The sequence below is a fragment of the Ruditapes philippinarum genome, unplaced genomic scaffold, assembly GCF_026571515.1.
Source record: "Ruditapes philippinarum isolate M1 unplaced genomic scaffold, ASM2657151v2 ctg22_1_1_1_1, whole genome shotgun sequence".
In the NCBI taxonomy this organism is placed as follows: Eukaryota; Metazoa; Mollusca; class Bivalvia; order Venerida; family Veneridae; genus Ruditapes; species Ruditapes philippinarum.
In genome coordinates this window covers 363,511-376,392 of record NW_026859666.1, presented here as the reverse complement: position 1 = coordinate 376,392, position 12,882 = coordinate 363,511, and the positions used below count along the sequence as shown (strand labels likewise).

Genomic DNA, 12,882 nt, shown 5'->3' with positions numbered 1-12,882 from the left:
TTGTCATTTGCAGAAATTATATTTTCTCTTCCTATTAGCTTTGATACATTTTACTCTGTTTGAACTTGCAAGAGTTGTCTCTCTTAGATAACTTTTTTTTTTTGACAACTTCATTTTAGGTCTAAAATAGTTTTTATTATGATCTCAAGTCTGTTAGGTTCAGTAAATGATATGGTACTGACTTGATGTAAAAAAGAGGAGTTTGGTTTTAATATTTACATAACAGAGGATGGAAGTTTTTTGTTAATATTTAAGAGGTTTATTTATTTTCAAATAAGATAAGAATATTACAATTTTATATACAAAAACTGTTGCAAATAAAACTTAGATGATAAATAGTGCCTGGGGACAAAACCACAAGATTGCAAAATATTTGCAACCCAATCCCTTCTTTACTGGACAGTACCATTAATCTTGAGTATACGTTAACAGAAATTTTTAACACTGTGTAAGAAACTATTGCATGTAATATTTTGCATGTGTTCTATGTTATAATTACTTGTATTATAGACTGTGGCGACAAGATCGAAACATTGATGGACGAGGCCTCGAGGGACGAATCATTTCTGTTAGATCATTATCAATGGTGGTCATAGATTATACAAATACCACTGATATACCATAAGGTAAACTCATTACATTGTCACATTTATATGTATAGAGTCAATTATTTGTCGGTAATTATAATGTCCATATGTCATACAAAGTGTTTACCGTTATAAACAAGTGGCAATTTGAAGGCCAATTTAAAATATTCTGCTTTCAATTAAGCAATACCATATTGAAGTACTATTTACAGATATTCTGACCTTCATTCTTGATAGTTGTTGGTTTGTTGTTGTTGTTTTTTCGATACAAAAATAGTTGTTTTTTTTATTTAATTGGTGTCTGTCACCATATATGACTTAATTATAGATTAATGTAACAACATTAATGCCTGACCTATTATTTTGCTATTTTTATTTTTTATTTCAAAGAAACTACGTCAGAAAATCATAAGAAAATCAGTTATTACACCTAAAGGCATTCTTTTTAGATACGAAGCACTAAATGACCTGAATTTCAATGAAACTGAAGATGATCAATTGTCACAATATTATGATTTATACGGTAATAAAATTATGGGGGATAACCGCAATTTCACCTGAACTTCGGGATCGAAAGACTGTTGCTGATTCTAAAACCTGAACTTATATGTAAATTAAGCACTTTGAGCCTCCACAACATTGTTATCGTCTTACTTCATTATATAAAGGTGAGAGCTACAGATATAAACAATGAATTCCTGACAGAAATATTTCAGTTCAAACAGTGCGTAACTTAATTTCATAATTTGTGACGAATTTATTCTCATTTATAATTTAATTAAAACAAGTGATATAATTTGATATATTGTGTATTTAAAGTGTTTATATCATTATCTATTGTAATATCCCAGTAGATTTATGTTTATAGATCTAAAAATGGTTTTCTAAGAAATGGTCATGTGAGTCCAGTTACAGAATAGTATTGAAAGATCAGTTGTCCTTTAGGCCAGCATCTTTGGATTCTTCATGTAAGGAAGCTATCCAGCTAGGTAAGGAATATCACTCGACACTGGTTCTACTCTGATGCCCAGTTGTGCCTAAAATTATGTACTGACGTGCACCTGGGGTCTTCCTCCACCAGTAAAGCTGGACAGTCACCATATGACCTATATTGTGTTGGCGCCACATTAAACATAAAACAAAAAACAAAAGTAACAACAATTTTAAGCCAGATAAAGGTGTACTTTTGACACTAAACCAGCTGAAGTTGTGTAATGGCTTTACCCAGCTTTAAATTTAGAACAGTTTGTCTAAAGTTTAAGGGATTTCAATATTGAAATACGAAAATTGAGATACCCACAGTATACTATATAGTCTTGTCAGATGTGCAGGCTGGCCTGGCTCTATACTAATGGCAAAGATTCACTTTTGGTTCCAGCAGTTTAAGATTTAAAAGTGCCTTCTTGAAATTTTGGAGCAAGCTTTTCATATTTTCATTTTGGTTATGAAAGTAACAGCTGTTAATTAAAGACAATATTATGCAAATGAAACAGAAATTTATCACTTAGTTTAATGTAACTGTTCAATTGAAGGGTGCTAATAATATTTATGACATTTTGGAGAGTGATAATGAATGGTTGGTGATATTAGTTAGACATGTTGTTTTCCAATGATGAATTAATTACTGTCATCAGAATAGATCTATTCTTTCAGAAAGAAGATGTTTAGAGAATAAATTAATGTAAATTTACTATTGAAGCATTTAGTGCAAAATCTGTACGGGTTATAAATAGAAATATACCCACATATATCAAACCGACAGAAAGGAAGTTGCTCTTTGACAGGTTTTCCAACAATTTAAATTTTTTAGCCCTTACCATGCTAAATATTATATGGGAGTGTTTTTGGTTAAGATCTACGATAGTCTGCACTTTGATGTATTCTTACTGTTGGCTACTTTACTTTGAGCTCTGTGAAATCATATCCCTTACAGATTGGTCAGCTATAATTTCAAAGCAGGACAAGTGCCTGTTGTACAAAACAAAGATGCAATATAGTGGGAGGTTTTCCACTTCTCAGTTGACCACACTGTAGACTGACAGTAGAATATAGAGGCATAATTATGAGTCCTATGGACACATTTCCAGTTTATTTAGGAATCTTATTTTCAAATTATTATTGTGGTGTTGCACTTGCAAGTTTTAAAGTAAAGAGAAATTTCATTTGAACGGATGTCCATGATTTTAGATTTATATGGTTAATACCAATTCAGTGTTGAACAAAAACTCACCGTATTTAGAGTTTTTATTTAAGTTAGTAAATCTGTATAAATTATGATCAAATAAAGCGAGGCTTCGTAAACAATGTTTAAAATATTATGTAAACTTTTCAAGTACCGAAGTGGTTGACCTACTTTTAAATAAATCTTGGTGTAATCTAATTTATATAGTTTTCATTCATGAATTCAGGTTATCTCCGTACAGTGTTGTACAGGAGATGAGTAACATTGTAAGATTGACCCTGACAGAGATTTAAGTTTCGCTGAGCCAGCTTAAATTTCCCTACAAACGCCACAAATATATTTCGTATTATAGCAATATCTAGTCTTGTCTCGTCTATAGAAAAAAAATATTCACGTGTTTTTTTTTCCTTTAATGCTTAACAACCTATTACAATTTATGTTGTAAAATTTGACTTTTGAATATTTTACGTAAATTTGACAATTTGAAAAGATATGGGATAGCTTGTCTTTATAAAGATGATAGAAAAATACCAGCTTGTTATTAAACCATATTTGTTATTTCTATACAGTAATTATATGTGCAGATTCCGTCTTTTCTTAACATTTTTTGCAGGATGTTACCAGTTTGAAAATTGATCATGATACAAAAAAGTTGCTATGGAAATAGTAGTTATTAAGAATTACACTTTAAAACATAATAACAGAATTTCACTGATGATTCAAAAAAGCAAATACACGTAATTTCTCTTAAAGAAAAAAATGTTACGGATGACACGTCATTTGTCTGATTTGATACTTGTCACATAAATAGATAGACTAATTACAGGAAGGTGTCCTCTCATTCAAATATTCACAAAAACCCCAGAAATTTAACACTTTGATGTATTATGGACAGTTGTAATTTTTGTGTCTGTCTGCATTTTATTAACATTGGAGAGGGGGGAAAATGTAATCGTTTAAGTGCGAACATTATTTTTATATTGTCAAATTTTTTCTCTAAATCCCTGTTACTTCACTATAGGTATTACTTTTCATCAAGTGTGTCGTTAATATTGAAAGGTAAACACCACACCCTGGTTAAGTCAATAACTTCCTGAATATTGTTTTCAGAAAAAATCAAGCACAGCATGCAGTTGCATGTCACTTGATTGAAATATTGGACAAAAAATTTTCAAGACCTAAAGAAATATTCGTAAGGGGAAGTTTTTACTTTGATAAATTGATTATATAGATCAATTTTGAATTTCCTAATGATTCATTTGGGGATTTTTCATTTTGGTCTAAAGCAGTATATGTCTTAACTGGAGATTATGAGCAAGTTTACATTAAAAAATGCGTTTTATAATATATAGATTGTTTTTTAAGACCCTTGAAAACTATTTGCTGTATCTGCAGATGTTTAAAAGCTATATTTGTAACACTTTTGATAAATAGTTATTAAAAATTGGTTTATCAAAACAGAAGTGCATTAATCGGTACTAAAAATGGCAATTGTGACAAAATTCATAGAACAAATTTAAAATGACCAAAACAGCAAGGTGGTAGATATCAGTCTAAACAAATTCTTAGAACTGAACCTAAAACTATAATGAATGGGTTGGTCTTAAATGAGGAAAAATCTTGATGAAAAAGGTGTTGGTTAGATTAGTCAAAAATTAATTTAATGAGGCAGATTAGTTCAGCTCAAAATGAAAGGACATGTAATAGAAAGGATAAATTATATAATAAGAAAAAAAAATGAAAAATGGCATTTGTAAAAATCTGAAAAAAGGGGTGATCCTTTGAGGGGAATGATAGCAAAAGTAAAATAGGTAAAAATAGAAGACTAGTTTCTTTGAGAATTAAAGAATGGGACACTCATTGCCCTAAGGACTGGCTTAAACAGATACAATATTCCACACTAATATTAGAATAGGAATCATCAAGAATGGTTTCATCCAGGTAAGCAGATGGTTTGATCATTTTATTCTGGTTCCAGTCTGTTGAAAACTTGATAAAATTCAACCTTTTGAAATTTCTTGATGAAAGGGAGTGAAAAAATAAAGTGGAAGAAAAATCTATTTCAAGAAAGAACATCTTAAATGAATTTCAGCATGCTCGGAATGAATTATCAATTTTCGACATACTTGTAACTGGTAACGACTATACTTAAATGTTACGGAGAAATGTTAGGAATTTGAACTCGCCAGTCGGCAAGATTAATTTTCCATCTTAATTGAGACTAGTTTTACAACCTCTAGGCTAGATTCAGTGATCTAGATGGATAGGTATATATCTGTCTTTAAAATTCATGACATTTCAATTAAATTCCATACTGTTTACAATGGCGATGTAGGCCATTGTTCATTTGGCCACTGATCGTTGGATCCTGAGATAAAGGTAAAACTTTTTCTTCCTATTTTTATGTATATATAGAATGTTGTTGACCATTTGCGGTTATTGATTAATCTGGCAGTTATATACTTGTAGGTGCTTAGGTCAATACACAAGAGGGGATATAGAAAAATTTAGTTAATATAGCTGTACAACTTGAAAGCGCAGAAAAATAATTGTTCATTTAACATTTAATGACGCGAAAAAGTGACCAAATCAGAGAAGAGATTTGTTTCAATTTGGATATTGTAATTGTCATTGATTCACAACCATATAGGTAAGATTGTAAAGAGTTATTGACCTGTATGTGCCATACATTTACTGAATATTTTACCTGTAAAGATACCATGTAACTGGGCAGTTGTATATAATTATTATATACATGTATATATCCCCAAGTTTTCTTAAGGATTTATTACTAGGTTTCTCAAAAAACAAAATTCTTTCTAACATTCTGCTAAAGAGCATGTATCAAGAGACTTTCAATCCTAGCTGAAGCTTGCATGTTTTTTATGCCCCCACAATGTGGGAGCATATAGCGTTGCACTTGTCCGTCCGTCCGTCCGTACGTCCCGAAATCTTGTGAACGCAACTCCTCTAAAACCGGATGGCAGATTTTGCTTAAACTTACAGGGATGAACAACCTTAATGTGTAGATGGTAGTAAAGGAAGGAATTTTTGCTGTGACCAAATTTAACAGAATTATGGCCCTTTGTTGATTTTTTCCCTAGATACTATGTAGAAATTTTGTGAACGCAACTCCTCTTAAACCGGGAGGCAGATTTTGCTTAAACTTACAGGGATGAACAACCTTAATGTGTAGATGGTAGTAAAGGAAGGAATTTTTGCTGCGACCAAATTTAACAGAATTATGGCCCTTTGTTGATTTTTTCACTATATACTATGTAGAAATTTTGTGAACGCAACTCCTCTTAAACCGGATGGCAGATTTTGCTTAAACTTACAGGGATGAACAACCTTAATGTGTAGATGGTAGTAAAGGAAGGAATTTTTGCTGCTACCAAATGTAACAGAATTATGGCCCTTTGTTGATTTTTTCACTATATACTATGTAGAAATTTTGTGAACGCAACTCCTCTTAAACCGGATGGCAGATTTTGCTTAAACTTACAGGGATGAACAACCTTAATGTGTAGATGGTAGTAAAGGAAGGAATTTTCGCTGCGACCAAATTTTACAGAATTATGGCCCTTTGTTGATTTTTTCACTATAATGTCTATATACTTATTATGTAGAAATTTTGTGAACGCAACTTCTCTTAAACCGGATGGCAGATTTTGCTTAAATTTCCAGGGATTAACAACCTTAATGTGTAGATAGTAGTAAAGGTAGGAATTTTTGCTGCGACCAAATTTAACAGAATTATGGCCCTTTGTTGATTTTTAGTTTTCAACTTGTGGCACATGTAGTCCAAAAAATATTTGACCTAGAGTCATAAGATTGACAGAACAGTGGCGTGTGGGGGCATCCGTGTCCTATGGACACATTTCTAGTTTCATTCATTCTTTCTCTACCATTCCTTTATGTGATTCTTGTGGAGGAGTTGGTGATTGTTTGTTGAGAAATGGTAAAAAAGATCAAAGTAGGTCATGACTGGAACATCATCCAGGTATGTTCAAAAGGTAACTTTCCACTTTTAAATGATTTCTGTGCAAAAGTTGCATTCCCAGTTTTGATCGTCTATGACATAGTTGTGGAAACTTTAAAATAAATCATTACTATTACAGAGTTATGGACCCTGTAAAATAACTCATGGTGGTAAGAAGATGTAAGTTCAGTAGTCATTTTTTAGATTCATACAGTTCAAGTGTTGATATGTTGTTTTCTTCTTAGACTTCTATCACACAGTTCAGTGTTGTACTGAATTCTTGATTTGAATTTAGAGAAGATAAAATATAATTTGTACTTTTCTATGCGTATTGTCTTGGCAGTTTCTAGCTGATTGGTTTTATAGTTAAAACAATTGGCCGTAGAATCGTGCATTTTGATGTGGTTATGTTCAAGTCATGCATACCAAAGTCAATGTAGGGGAGGTATGCATTTATTTGAAAGCAATTTCTTTATACTTGTCTGATTTTGTTCTGCAGAATGTTTTCTATATGCACTAGATATATATATATATAAATATGTTGAACTGTTTACTACTATAAAGTCGTCTCAGAGAAAAAAAAAATTCACTGAATAATTCAGATGAGACAGAATTCAGGGCAATTTAGGTGTTTAAGATGAAGTTGAGTTATAATAACATTTTACAACTTTTCCTCAAAAAGACCAGACAAGATTTAGTTACATAGGGCCTGTATTTTTATTAGTTTGAAATTGTTGACATTCCATTCTGAATTACGTTGCCCCCTGGCCATGAAGGTTACATTGCATGGTGAATTAATGTGAAAGTATGAATTTCAATAAATGACTTAAAACTAACGTCAAAATGTTATAGGTCTTTCATGTTAGAACTTTTAATTAAGTTATTGGACAAAATCTATGTAAAAGATAGATAACATTGGACCTGATCGTTTTGGATAATTATCTGGGGTATGATTTATTGTTATTTACTTTCGTGTACTTTTAGGTTGTCTTGTAAGATTGGTTTGTTATCATAAGTCTATGCATTGAAAAGGAAAGGGATAAGGGCATTATGTATTGAAGAAATGTAACATTGATGATGTAATAGGGATTATGTATTATTGTGGGGAAGGGAGATAATCAGTATTTGAAATTAAAGGGAGACAATCAGAACACTTCATTCTTAAACAGTAGGAAGATAACTCAGTAGTTTGAGTCTCCAGATGTACATATATGTAGATAATGATATTATTTGTATGATTTATTCATAACTTAAGACAGAACATAAATTGAGAAACTTATACATAACGGACATTATAGTTTAAATACAGTAAAGACTGTCTTAGCGACCCCCTGTATATAGCGACGTTCTGTCTATAGTGACCATAGTTAGGTGCGCCGAACAGTATTTACTATATAAATGGTCTGTATGTAGCGACTACCTGTCTAGTCCGTACAACGACCATGATTTAGTCACCCGTTACGGTATTTGAGCCGTAAACAGCGACTTTTGCAAGGGGAGCATGACTTGAACTAGGTGACGACTTTGGCGAAGAAGTCGATTTTTATAATTTTCCGTCATACTTATTTACGCCGCTAGGTCTGTTAATAATTTGTTTACCTCTCAATTACAACCAATTACCGTTAATCCGCTAATTAAGAACGCGTGTCAACATCAACAAAGTTCAATACACGCCGCAAGGCAAGAGTTCACTATGTTTATCTTTCTCATTACGTATTCATGATTGACGAATCAGAACGCGCGTTGTATCTACGGCAGTTTGCATTGACCAATCGGCGACACGCTAATACACTGTGGCTGTTTGTTGACAATTACACAATATGGCGACAAATTCAATCAATTTTCGCCGATAAAATGATTAAAGACACATGCATATACATAAATGCTGCGGTGTTTTGGCGAGTAAAGATAAACAATGCCAAACGTCTTAAAGGTGTGGTTATGTTTGAAACCTCGATTGTTAATTTTTTTCGGAGCACTTATCTAGAAATTATGTGGAGATTTGTATCTAATGTTTTATTAATACATTGAACTCCGTAAAGTAAACAGGTAGATTATACAAAAGTAAATGTCTCTACAGTAACATCTCATAAGTAAAATTGAAATTAAACATTTTTTTACAAACAGATTTATCAATATAAATTACATTTTAATGAATATGTAACTTTTAGATACTAATGTTATGGTGTAGTTTATAATCTTAACCAATTATACATGCAATTTTAACTTAAACCCTTAGTATGGTACTATCCTGCTTTTCAACAAAATATTGGTATGATATGTTCATATATCCGAATTATATAGAGACTGTCCACAGTGACTCCCTGTCTATAATGACCTTTTTTCTTTTCTCCCATCGAAGGTCACTGTAAACAGTCTTTACTGTATAGTCTAAATATTGCTTTAAATTTACTTAAATTTTAAGGGCAATTGGAGGTATACTATTTAATGTTTTTATACAACTTAATCTTAATTGTATGTCAATATTGGATGAAAGTTTGATATATTATTAGATAATTAAATGTTAAGTAACAAACAGGCAATGTTGGTTTGATCAGCCAATGTACGAGTCTCCCCAGAGGGGGAGGTATTACTGCTGAGTCAGTCAAGGATGGTCACAATTTTTGACAGCCGATCTATGGGGCTGGATATTGTTGACGGATGAACGCGAAATGGACGGCTAATTGATATGTTATCTAATTAAGATTCCAGAGAAATATTTACTTGATTACTAAATTACACTTGTAATCCCTGTACCGTACCATGAAAACTGTCTCGGGTCCTATAAAACTGTCATACACTTATGTTACTATGTTACTTTTGAAAACTCACACAGGCATGAGGTATGTTTTCTGGTGTTAATTTTGACTGATTTATAACATTTATCATGTGCTACTACTTATTTTCTGTTTCTAAAAGGCACATTTTTATACAATATACTTTGTACTTAAAAAAAAAAATTTATGTCAAAGATGTTGAATAGCTGTATAGATTTTAAGGTTATTTGGTAATCATGTTTAAAATTTGATGCTGGTTTTTGAACCAATCTTATTTGCATAATTTATGCTACTTTGGTTGAAAAGTACAATTGGGTCATACTACTTCTTAGCATATTATGATATGTAAATTATTCTTACTTGATGGATGTGTTAGAAAGTGGGGTTTTTTATTATCAGGGAATGGAATTGTATTGTTTTACATGTAGTATCATTATATATGTCTTTAAAATTTACTCTTTGAGTGTTAGGGAAATGATAATTTTACTGGGAACCAGGCCAGCCTGCACATAGGGAAATGATAATTTTGTTGGGAACCAGGCCAGCCTGCACATACAAGCAGCATGACCAGACTCTGTTTATTTTAACTTCTTAATGTTTGCATTAGAATTAGTATTTGGATATTGATTTCCTGTCTAGTTCTAAATTTAAAGCAATATCCCTCTCTGTTTGCAAGGGATAGTTCTGAATTCAGAATGTGGCAAGTCTTGGTACCTCTCTGTTTGCAAGGGATAGTTCTGAATTCAAAATGTGGCAAGTCTTGGTACCTCTCTGTTTGCAAGGGATAGTTCTGAATTCAGAATGTGGCAAGTCTTGGTACCTCTCTGTTTGCAAGGGATAGTTCTGAATTCAGAACATGGCAAGTCTTGGTACCACTCTGTTTGCAAGGGATAGTTCTGAATTCAAAACATGGCAAGTCTTGGTACCTCTCTGTTTGCAAGGGATAGTTTTGAATTCAAAACATGGCAAGTCTTTGTACCCCTTTGTTTGCAAGTGATAGTTCCGAATTTTAAAACGAGGCATATCTTGATACAGATTTTGCAGTGCATAAAAATGAAGTTAATTACACTGTACCTACATGATAAGAATATTTGCATAACAGGCGATGATGTTCTTTCTACAAGATATTTTTTCATCATATAATAATCTGAATAATAATGATACGTTGCTATACACTCTTAAATATGTAAAACTATTCTATAATTTGAACAGGTTTATGTAAATAATTAATAAATATATTATAACTTGTTAAGTTTTTATTTACGATTGCTCGTGAATTATGGTACGTAAATTTCCCATTAGCAATAATTCTATGAAATTTGTGATTTTATTATTCGTATTTTACTGCATTATTCAAATTGCCTCTATCTGCATAATTATCATTTGAATTTTACTGTCGTTTATAAGGTAATTAAGAAATTTAATTGACCCTTTTGTTTCTTTTTTGAGATTTAATGGCGAACACTAAACATTTTATGGTTACAGTATGTCAAAACTCCGGTTTTGCATGAGCGATGAAAAATGTATTTACATAGATGTCTTGTATAATTAATATATTTAAATAGAATTCAAAGAAAATATATTTTGATGGTTATTATACAATTTTGTTTTTCGACCTGCGATATCTCAACGTCAGTGTGTTACGAAGCATGGAAATATAAATATATGAAAATAACATGATAATTTAACATAGAATAGAAAAAAAATAAATTGTTGATGTAAACAACTGAAAAATGTAAACAATGAGAAAAAGTGTTACAAGTCCTGAATTGTGGGGTTTTTTTTACATTTGTTTGAAGTTATCCACATGGGTTATACCAGAGTTGCTTCCCTTTGACCAGTAAAGCAACCATAAATGCAAAAACAATACTATATCTTTTTTACTCAGTTGATGAAAAGAAGTTATAATTGGATTAATTATAATAATGCATTTTAAAGTTAGGTATTAATAAAATTCTGTCCAGATCCTATTCAGATAATTGACATATTTGCTAATTGACATAGTAGCTGTAGAAAAATATTTTTATGTACTAGTAGTACATAAACTGTATCAATATTTTTGTAACAGATTGTCAGTATTGAAACATGTTTTTTTAAACAACTCTCATCAAAGGACATTTAGTATTCATGTTTTCTTCCTTAATCCGTATTGACCCAGATCTGTAGGGTATAAAACTACGCAATAACAGATTTGCTGAACTGGCGATTTTTCATAATCTTTTTGTAGTAGGTAAAAGAATTTTATTTACGTCTCGTGAAAAGATGAATGGTGTTATCGAAAGTTGCGATCAATGAGCTGTATATATTCAAACATTTCACGTACCCATATTAATTAATCATTTTAGACCCGAGATACGCAAATATTTGGTTCTTCTGTGAAAATTAAACCATTTTTAGCATGTTCTGTAAATTAATAGCTGACACATAGATCACTTTGAAGAGAAAAAAAGTTAAGGTTTTTTTTTTATGGTATTTGTAAGTTTTTACCTTCGGAGTCAAGGTTTCGCAATTTAAGGTAAATTTTAATTTAAGAATTTTTGTATGTGCATGTAAGAACATCCGTAAAAACTTCTTCACATGCTTCTATGGCTTTCTACTGAGTTTCAGATTACTACCTTTTGAAATAAAATTTTGGTGATTTTATGTGAAATTACAATTTTTTGTGAGAAACTTAAATTTATGTGTTAGTTAATGCATTAGTTTGCATCTACATTTTGATTAACTGTGATGCTGTATTTTTGTAATGGGCTTGTCTTGCTTTGAATTGGGAACAGTTCAATAGAAGTTGAAGGGATTATAGTTTCAAAATATAAAAATCAAAGCAACCACCAGTACAGACCGTGGTCACACTATACAGAAATGGAGGCTGGCCTGGCTCTATATGGTGGCAATGGTTTATTATTTTCCGGTGTAAAAAATTAAAGTCTTAAGTCTAGTACCTTGGTAATCTTTTAAGGTTTTTATGAATTTTTTTTTGTAAAGTTGTAAGGCTATATTTTATTTGCATCATGTAATTGTTATGTTTGATACAATGTGAAAGTTTAAAGGTGCTTTTAATAAATTCCATTTACAGTAGCTGGGAAAATTAAGAGAATTTATCAACTAACAGATAACCAAACTTTTTTTTTCTTCTACAGCAAGTGTCACATGTTTACAAAAGAAGCAATGAAAATGGGCTTATATTATTCAATTCTTTTCTAAATATTGAATTTAAGAAATTATTCAAATAAAATATTTAAAATAGAAAGTAAATCTATTCAGTTTACTTTTAACAGCCGCAAGTACTGTCAAATACTTTTGAGAACTTCTAAGCTCTGCACAAGTGTTGTATAAATATATTAAATAGGATATGCG

General features: G+C 31.4%; 1 long non-coding RNA gene across 2 annotated transcripts in view; it reads left to right on the top strand.

The window, feature by feature from the left end:
* The window catches only part of LOC132757431 (uncharacterized), a 73,766-nt gene that overhangs the window by 41,293 nt on the left and 19,591 nt on the right, over nucleotides 1-12,882 (top strand). For both annotated transcript variants that reach the window (XR_009629450.1, XR_009629451.1), the window contains one exon: nucleotides 511-626. This is a non-coding gene — a long non-coding RNA (uncharacterized LOC132757431). The remainder of the gene's footprint in view (nucleotides 1-510; nucleotides 627-12,882) is intronic.